The following is a 9,300-nucleotide window of genomic DNA, read 5'->3' as shown; positions in this document are numbered from 1 at the left end:
CGATCTCTTCAAAACTTTCACTTCCCAAATCCCTTCATTCTTTCTCCTACAAGGTTCCATGTTTTCATGAGTCTGGAGACATTGCAACGAATCCCTCTTCTGAGGCCAACTGTAAAAATGGCTTGAGGGCAGTGTCTTACCTCCTCTTACTTCACAAGGGGAAAGTAGAATCAAGACCAACAGCCCAAGGCTGATTCCCATGGGGCAGACGTCAGACATGCCTCCTTTCTTTGCCATCTTTACTAATTCTGACACCAACTGTCCCTACCACAGCCCTCCCTACTGGGTTTGATAATTCATTGTAATGGCCACACAGAACTTACAGACCAAATTCACAATTATGGGGTTTATTAGGAAAGTAATAGTCACATTTCAGGCTCAAGAACATTCAGGATACTGTTTTTCCAACAGGATAGACTCTCCCTGGCCCTCAGTCTCTGCCCAAAGGCACTCAGCTTTCTTTCTCCCCATGGGTCAGGAAGCCCACCATGCTGTCCCCTGCTGCCAGTTCTCTCCTTCCTTGGAGGTGGTGAGCTCCTCCTATCTGCTCTGGAACTGGCTCTCTTTTAAAGCAAAACTGACCAGTCCCCTTTGTAGGCCACAATTACCCTATCACTCAATCACTGGTGGGAGTTACCAGACCATGGCTAGAAAGGTCACACACAAAAGTAATTAATCAGTAACCAATCGCACCACAGCTGCTGGTATGGTGATCCTCATAAGCTTCACTGTCCAGCTGAGAGTCACACAAAGCTTGGGATAGCTGGTGGAGAAAAGTCATCGAAGCTATTCGCCGGGGTTTCCAGGCTAAGTGGAGGTGATGGGAGTGGGAGAAGAGCTTCAAATACGGGCTTGGAAGTGGCACTGGGTTGCAAGTCCTTCACAAACACTTCATTGTCATAATCCTTCTGAGGCAATGAGGAGGGCTACAAGACTGACTTGGATATTTGGGCAGAGATCTTCCCTGGACTGCTTGGGGCCCCAACAGGCATGTCTGGCTCAGAAGTGCTGCTTGAACTTGGAAGATTCTGCTGTTTTTTATAGTGCTTCAGGTTTACAAACTTTGGGGACAAGGATTCCTCAGTAAGGCTGTCCTCTCGGACTGGGTAGGCCCATTTTCCTCGAAGGGGAGGAGGCCTCTGAGGCAACAAGAACTTTTTCCTCATCCCTTCCTCTATCCAATTCTCTGGGCTGTGGATTCCAGGCCTCTGGGACTGTTGCTGCTGGGGCTTATCACAAGGGTGCAGGGTGAAAGATGCTGTCGCCCTGCCTGGCCATCCTTCTCAGCCTGCTGGTCAGCAGCAGCTTGTGAGCAGTAGGTGGAGGGGACAATGGAAGGCAGAGTGGAGCTGAGTGGGGTCAGTGGTCCCAACCAGGTGTCTGTGAGATGGCTCTGCATTCCTGCTGGCAGTGACCTGGGGCAAGGTGTTTTGCTAGCTTGTCTGTAAGGGTCCAGGGTTCTAGGACATTCACTGGGAACTGAGGGTCCACCAATTGATCTGCAGCCTGCACCACCCCCAACAAGGTCTAGGATGGTGTGTGAGCAGTGGTATCTCTTCAAGATCTCTTTCTGAACAACTGAGTGACCTAGATCCAGAGCCAGCCAAGGAGTGTGGATCCTTCACAAGAAGACCAAAGCTACTATTGTCCCTCAAAAGCATATCCTGGTGCTTTTTGTCTGCAGTGGGAGATGACCTGGACCGCATGTGGACAGGGACAGCCAGAACATCCCAGCAATCCAGCAGGACCTTGGCTAACTTGGACTTCCCGGTCCTCCCAGCTGTGGCTCCACAAGAGGATGGTTCCCCAGGGGTCCTGTCCACCCTCTGGGGACTCTGAGGCCCACAGTTGGTTCCAGCAAGCAGCTCGGGCCCCGTCTGCTCCCTTGAGGCCTGGGGGTCCCTGTGCCTCCATTCCCAGAGGAGGCAGCCACTGGCAAGAGCTGCTGCAATCCAAAGGGGACTGGTGGCCCTCCCACTCCTAGCCACTAGCGCTGTGGCCAGCAAGAAAGGCCTTCCTGCTAGGCTGCTAGCTCGGCTCCCAGTGAGCTAAGGCTGGAGTCCATGGCCTCTGGGTGCCGCAGGGCTGGGCTGGAGATAAGTGCTCTAGGAGCACTCCCGCAGAGTTTCAGGCTCCTGGAAGCCACAGCCCACAGAGGACGAGGGCTGCTTGCTGGTCTTGAACTGAATGTAGTTGGCCAGGGGGCTCTGCTGAAACTGCTTCAGCTCTGGGCCCTACAGGCTGAGCATCCAGTAGCCCTTTCCGTAGCGCTCAAACATCCGGTGGCCAGCAGCTATGGTGGTATCTGGAAAATGCAGCCCTTTCCTCTGGACTCAAGTGGGCTGGCTCAGCCTCCTTCAAGACACTCATGTCATTCATCTTCTCAGGCTCCAAGTAGGAATGCTTCTTCTGCTTGGAGGTCAGGTGCTGACGTGCCCTTCTCTGAGCAGCTTGTGGTGCTGCCTGGGCCAGTTTGGAAAGGCCACAGCTGGTGCCTCAGGAATCCACAGCTCCACTTGGCCGAGGTGGGCCTGGATGCCCCGGGAGCCTCCAGGTTTAGGTCACTCCAACAAAAGGAGACGGCAGCCCAGAACACGGGACTGTGTGTCCTTGATGCTGTTCCATTAGGTTCGGCTGAAGGGAGCATCCAGACGTGGCAGACCTGTCATTTGGACACACAGTCAACTTCTCAGCCTCCCTGAAAAGCTGAAAGGTGCTCTGGCTGTGGAGGAAGGGAACATCTCGCCTAAGGGGCTCACCTCCTTGCAGTGGGGGGCCACGGCTACCATCTGCACCCCTTCTCAGCTGTTGCCTCATGGCTGCCAGGAAACCTCTTCCAACCTTGTCTCTCTGTTTTTGAAGTGCTGCTCTCCATTGCCTAGAGGCTCACTGGATTCAGAAAAACGTATATTGACTCTTGTCTCCTCAAATTCATTCCCAGAAATACGGGAAGTTGAAAACATCCTGTTGGACCTATAGGTATGGTCATAACTGGAGCAGCTTACACTTGAGGGTCACTGGCTCCCTTGCTTTCACTGCTCTATTTTGGAAATCTTCCCTAGCAGGGAGCTGTGGTTCTTCCCATACTGAAAGCCCTGCAGAGCGGAGGTGATGCCTGAACTGAGCCTCCTTTGGCCCAGACTGGATGTCTGCTGGTGCGGTGGTGAGGAGGGCTCTTTGTCCCTTGGGTCTGAACTGTGGAAAGAGGCCAAAACACTAGTTCTCCCCTTGGGTCTTGGATAGGAAACCAGCCTGTTCAGATGGCTCCTGTGGTCAGGATCGACTTTCCTTCCAGGGTCCTCAGTCTTGGTGCTGACTATAGAGGCTGGTTTGCCATCTGGGTAGCCTTCCTGAGATTCCCCCCTCCTAGCTACAGGCTGCTTTGCCTTCTTAGAATTTCTGGAATGTTGTGGAGAGATGAGAAGGCTGACTTGGTTTTGCCAAAGTTTCTTGACGGGCTGTCACCTAGGCCTTTTCTCTCCTGCCTCCTCTGGAGGTTGGGTCTTCCTGGAAATCCACCTTTCAGATCTCTGAGGGCCTGGAAGATCTCTTGTCTTCCACTTGCCAGACGGGATCCTGAGGGGTTTGATTCTATGGCGATTAAAATATGGTTTGCTGCTGTGGGTGCTCTTTCTCTCATTGGAATATGGGCTGTTACCTTGGGGAGATGTGAGATGTCTCCTCAGGGAGGTATCCTCCTTATTTTCAGGCACTGATGGTAAATGGACTTCGTAGGGGACCAACTTGGCTGTAGTTTCCTGTCCACTGGAGACGGTGAGTCACGTTCTAGGGACTGGTAGAAGGCAAACCCAGGCCTGCTAGACCCATTTTGGTTCCTGTTCTCATCGAAGGTAGCCATCTTGTCACAAGCTTCCTATTGTTGCTATTGTTGTTAGGTGCCATGGAGTCAGTTCTGACTAATAGCAACCCCATGTACAACAGAATGAAACACCGCGTGGTCCTGCTCCATCTTCACAATCACTGTTATGGTTGAGCCCACTGTTGCAGCCACTGTGTCAATCCATCTCTTTGAGGGTCTTCCTCTTCTTCACTGACCCTCTACTTTACCAAGCATAAAGTCATTCTCCAGGGACTGATCCCTCCTGATAACATGTCCAAAGTATAAGACATAGTCTCACCATTCTTGCTTCTAAGGAGCATTGTGGTTGTCCTTCTTCCAAGACAGATTTGTTTATTCTTTTGGCAGTCCATGGTATATTCAATATTCTTTGACAACACCACAATTCGAAGGCACTAATTCTTCTTCAGTCTTCCTTATTCATTGTCCAGCTTTTGCATGCATACGATGCAATTGAAAACACTATGGCTTGGGTCAGGTACACCTTAGTCTTCAAGGTGACATCTTTGCTTTCTCACACTTTAAAGAGGTCTTTTGCAGCACATTTGTCCAATGTAATGTGTCTTTTGATTTCTTGACTGCTGCTTCCATGGGTGTTTGTTGTGGATCCAAGTAAAATGAAATCCTTGACAACTTCAATCTTTTCTCCATTTATCACAATGTTCCTTACTGGTCCAGTTGTGAGGATTTTTGTTGTCTTTATGTTAAGGTGTAATCCATACTGAAGGCTGCGGTCTTTGATATTCATCAGTAAGTACTTCAAGTCCTCTTCACTTTCAGCAAGGAAGGTTGTGTCATCTGCATAATACAGATCATTAACGAGTCTTCCTCCATTCCTGATGTTCTATTCTTCATATAGTCCAGCTTCTCAGATTATTTGCTCAGCGTACAGATTGAATGAGTATGATGAAAGGATACAACCCTGACGCACAACTTCCCTGACTCTAAACCGTCCAGCATCCCCTTGTTCTGTTTGAACAACTGCCTCTTGATCTATATACAGGTTCCTCATGAGCACAATTAAGTTTCTGGAATTCCCATTCTTCACAATGGTATCCATAACTTGTTATAATCCACACATTTGAATGCCTTAGCATAGTCAATAAAACACAGGTAAACATCTTTCTGGTATTGGCTGTTTTCAGCCAAGATCCATCTGACATTAGCAATGATATCCCTGGTCCCATGTCCTCTTCTGAATCTGGCTTGAACTTCTGGCAGTTCCATGTCAACATACTGCTGCAGCCACTTTTGAATGATTTCCAGCAAAATTTAACTTGTGGGTGATATTAATGATATTGTTTGATAATTTCCACATTTGGTTGGATCACCTTTCTTGGAAATAGGCATAAATATGGATCTCTGCCAGTTGATTGGCCAGGTACCTGTCTTCCAAATTTCTTGGCATAGACGAGTGAGCACTTTCAGCACTTCATCTTTTTGTTGAAACATCTCAATTTTCAATTCCTGGAGTCTTGCTTTTCGCCAGTGCCTTCAGTGCAGCTTGGATCACTTCCTTCCTTACCGTCTGCGGTGGTTAAGATTGTGTGTCAACTTGGCTAGGCCATGATTCTCAGTGTTTATATGTGATCGCTCCCATGATTGAATATACTGTGAGTAGCCAATCAGATGAAAGGGAGTTTCCTTGGGAGTGTTGCCTCCATCTGAATATAAGCAAACATTCTGTCTGTTTCCTCTCTCTCAATCCTGTGGCTGCCTCCTGTCATCTCACCTCTGGTTCTTGGGACTTGAGCTGTCAGCTTATCTGCTGAACTTGGGATTCGTGGATCTTCACAGCCTGTGAGCAGAGCCCTGCTTTCAGACCTGCCCATCTTGCGTTTGCCAGCCCCTGCAGCTACTTGAATCAGGAGAAACCTTGCAGTCTTGCCTGCCAATCTTGGAATTTGTCAACCTTCACAGCCTGTGAGTGGGAGCCCTCCTCTCTGACCTGCCAATCTTGGGCTCGCAAGCTTCTGTGTCTTTGTGAATTTAGAGAGGCCTCTATCCTGATCTACGGACTTGGGACGTTCTAGCCTCTACAATTGCGTGAGCTGTTTCCTTATTATAAATCTCTCTCTATATATATTTATACACTTTACTGGTTTTGCTTCTCTAGAGAACCCAGCTTAAGACTCCATCAGTTCCTGATCATATGGTTGAATGTCCAGCAGTTCTTTTTGGTGTAGTGACTCTGTCTGTTCCTTCCATCTGCTTTTGATGCTTCCTGTATTGTTTAATATTTTCCCCCATAGAATCCTTCAGTACTGAAACTCATGGCTTGAATTTTTTCATCAGTTCTTTCAGCTTGAGAAATGCAGAGCGCCTTCTTCCTTTTTGGTTTTCTATCTCCAGGTCTTTGCACATGTCATCATAATATTTTACTTTGTCTTCTCGAGCTTCCCTTTGAAATCTTCTGTTTAGTTCTTTTACTTCATTTCTTCCTTTCATTTTAGCTACTTGATGTTCAAGAACTATTTTCAGAGTCTCTTCTGACATCCATCTTGGTCTTTTCTTTCTTCCTGTCTTTTTAATGACCTCTTGCTTTCTTCATGTATGATGTCCTTGATGTCATTCCACAACTTGTCTGAACTTCGGTCACTAGTGTTCAGTATGTGAAATCTATTGTTGAGATGTTCTCTAAATTCAAGTGGGATATACTCAAGGTCATACTTTGGCTGTCGTGGACTTGTTCTAATTTTCTTCACTTTCAACTTGAACTTGCATATGAGAAGTTGATGGTCTGTTCTGCAGTCAACCCCTGGCCTTGTTCTGACTGATGATATTGAGCTTTTCCATTATCTGTTTCCACAGATGCAGTTTATTTGATTCCTGTGTATTTCATTTGGCAAGGTCCCCCTGTATAGTCACCAATCATGTTGAAAAAGGTATTTGCGATGAAGTCACTGGTCTTACAAAATTCTATCATGAGATCTCCAGCATTGTTTCTGTCACCAAAATCATATTTTCCAACTACCGATCCTTCTCCTCTTTTGCATTCCAATCACCAGCAATTATCAATGCATCCTGATTGTATGTTCGATCAATTTCAGACTGCAGAAGTTTGTAAAATCTTCCATTTCTTCATACCCATCTGGTTGGTGGGTATTAACTGGTCTTGTAGGCATATAGATATTATCCTATCACTGACAGCATTGTACTTCCAGGATAGATCTTGAAATATTCTTTTTGATGATGAATGCAACGCCATTCCTCTTCAAGTTACCATTCCTAACATAGTAGACCATATGATTGTCCCATTCAAAATGGCCAACACCAATCCATTTCAGCTCACTAATGCCCAGGATATTGATGTTTATTCGTTCCATTTCATTTTTGATGATTTCCAATTTTCCTAAATTCATACTTCGTACATTCCATGTTCTGATTATTAATGGATGTTTGCAACTGTTTCTTCTCATTTTGTGTCATGCCACATCAACAAATGAAGGTCCCAAAAGCTTGACTCTATCCACATAATTAAGGTCGACTCTACTTTGAGGAGGCAGCACTTCCCCAGTCGTCTTTTGAGTGCCATCCAACTTGAGGGCCTCATCTTCCAGCACTATATCAAAGTTCCACTGCTATTCATAAGGTTTTCACTGGCTAATTCTTTTCCGAGGTAGACCGTCGGGTCCTTCTTCCTAGTCTGTCTTAGTCTGGAAGCTCAGCTGAAACCTGTCTGCCATGGGTGACCCTTCTAGTATTTGAATATCGGCACAGTTTCAGCATCACAGCAACACATAAGCCCCCACAGTGCAACAAACTGAGAGACGCGTGGGGGTCAAGCTGCCTCAGGATCTGTATATCCACTGTCTTTGGCCACTGCATGGTAGAGCATACCATTACTGTTCCTGGAAGGCTGGGCCACCTGGGCAAAGTGTGGCTCCATGGAAGGTACAGGGTAGATGCCAGTCAGGAGCAGAGGTTGGCCTGGTTGGGCCTTCTGGGTATCATTACACTTGGGCTTCACCGGGGAGCTGCTCTCTGGATTCTTCTTTAGTAAAGTATACAGCTGTTCCTGGATGAATGGAGACTTCAGGGAGCCTGAAGCCTCAGTTTGCCTGACGCTTGCAGAACTGTTTCTGATTAAGGCTACACCAGGAGCTGTGCTGATCACCGTGCTTCATGGCTGCATAACTTTCACTCCGAGCTGGGGGAATGGGTGCACCTACCTTAGGAGGCAGGTTGTCAGTGGCAGTCTCCAAGGTACCGGGAGACTCCCTTGCTCTGAGGAACATTATGCGATTTATCATAGCTCTGACCTGCTGATGCTCAGGACTCCTTCCTTGAAGAAGCAGGGCTGAAGAGATTACCTCATACTCTTCTGAGGCTCCCCCCTGAGTATCACAGACTCTTTACATAGAGAGTATCGACCTGCCTCATCCCTTCTAGGGGGCCACTGTGAGCAGAAGTGGTATCCATAGAGCCTGAACATTCCCAACCAGAGATCCCAAGGGTGAATACTCTAGGATGTTAGAACTGGTGGAGAAGGAGCTGTAAACAGAGTCTGTCTTGTTATGAAGGTGTCTGAGCTGGTCAATGCTGCTGGTTGACTTGGCAAGGGAAAGAAAATGGCAAGGTGGATTTCCTGTCCTGGGTTCCAGGCTCTCCACGCTCCCCTAGGAGCTGCACTGGTCAGGGCTCTGCCTCAGGTAAGTACAGTCACAGTTGGAAAGGTCATCTGTAGAAGAGCCGGAATGTTAGCTTTGGTGCCAAGGAGTGCCAATCATGCCCTGAGATATTTGAATCATGCTGGCATCAGGTTGGTTCTCCCCAAATTTGCTTGAATGCCAAGACAGAGGTTGGCCTGCAGGTTCACTGCACCTGTGCTTTAGCCAAAGTTTATCTGCTTCTGACCACATTACTGTCCTCTTCTGGGGGTCAGAGGTGAGGTGCTCAGGGCTGAAGAAGTTAGGGGCGGCAGTATGTGCGTGGCCCTGGTCTGCAAATATGTCTTATCGCTGCTCGCTGGGCAACCACCACCCTTCGCCACACAGAGCTCCAGGCTGGTGTCTATGCCAAGTTCAAACCTCACCGCTGCTCCAAGGAGGTGGCACAGGGCATCAGTGGCGGGGCTCACTGAGCTGAACAATGGATGTCTCTACCACACCCTGCACAGTTGTGTCCCAGCTTCAGTGGCTGTCATGAGGAAGACCTGGGGCATGTGGCTCAAGGGGGATGAATCAGGCTGCAGTGGTCAAAGAGGCCACAGGGGCACCTGACCCCAATGCCTCCCTGGCAGGGGACCGCGCATCCCTGCACCCTACATCCTGCTGTGCCGAAGGGTTACAGCTCCCAGCACCCTTGCTTTGTTAGGTGCCGTTGAGTGGGTTCTGACTCATAGAAACTCTGTGTACAACAGAATGAAACAGTGCCCACTCCTGCTGCATCCTCACAATCGTTGTTATGCTTGAGCCCATTGTTGTAGTCACTGTGTCAGT

The 9,300-nt window shown here is 48.1% G+C and overlaps 1 pseudogene; it reads right to left on the bottom strand.

Moving 5' to 3' along the window:
- Positions 1 to 676: 676 nt before the first annotated feature.
- On the bottom strand, positions 677 to 8,790 carry LOC101341833 (protein Shroom3 pseudogene; annotated as a pseudogene).
- Positions 8,791 to 9,300: the final 510 nt, after the last annotated feature.

Source organism: Trichechus manatus, unplaced genomic scaffold, assembly GCF_000243295.1.
Source record: "Trichechus manatus latirostris isolate Lorelei unplaced genomic scaffold, TriManLat1.0 scaffold00052, whole genome shotgun sequence".
Lineage (NCBI taxonomy): Eukaryota > Metazoa > Chordata > Mammalia > Sirenia > Trichechidae > Trichechus > Trichechus manatus.
The sequence above is the reverse complement of the archived record's forward strand: the minus strand, read 5'-3'. Positions and strand labels throughout refer to the sequence as shown.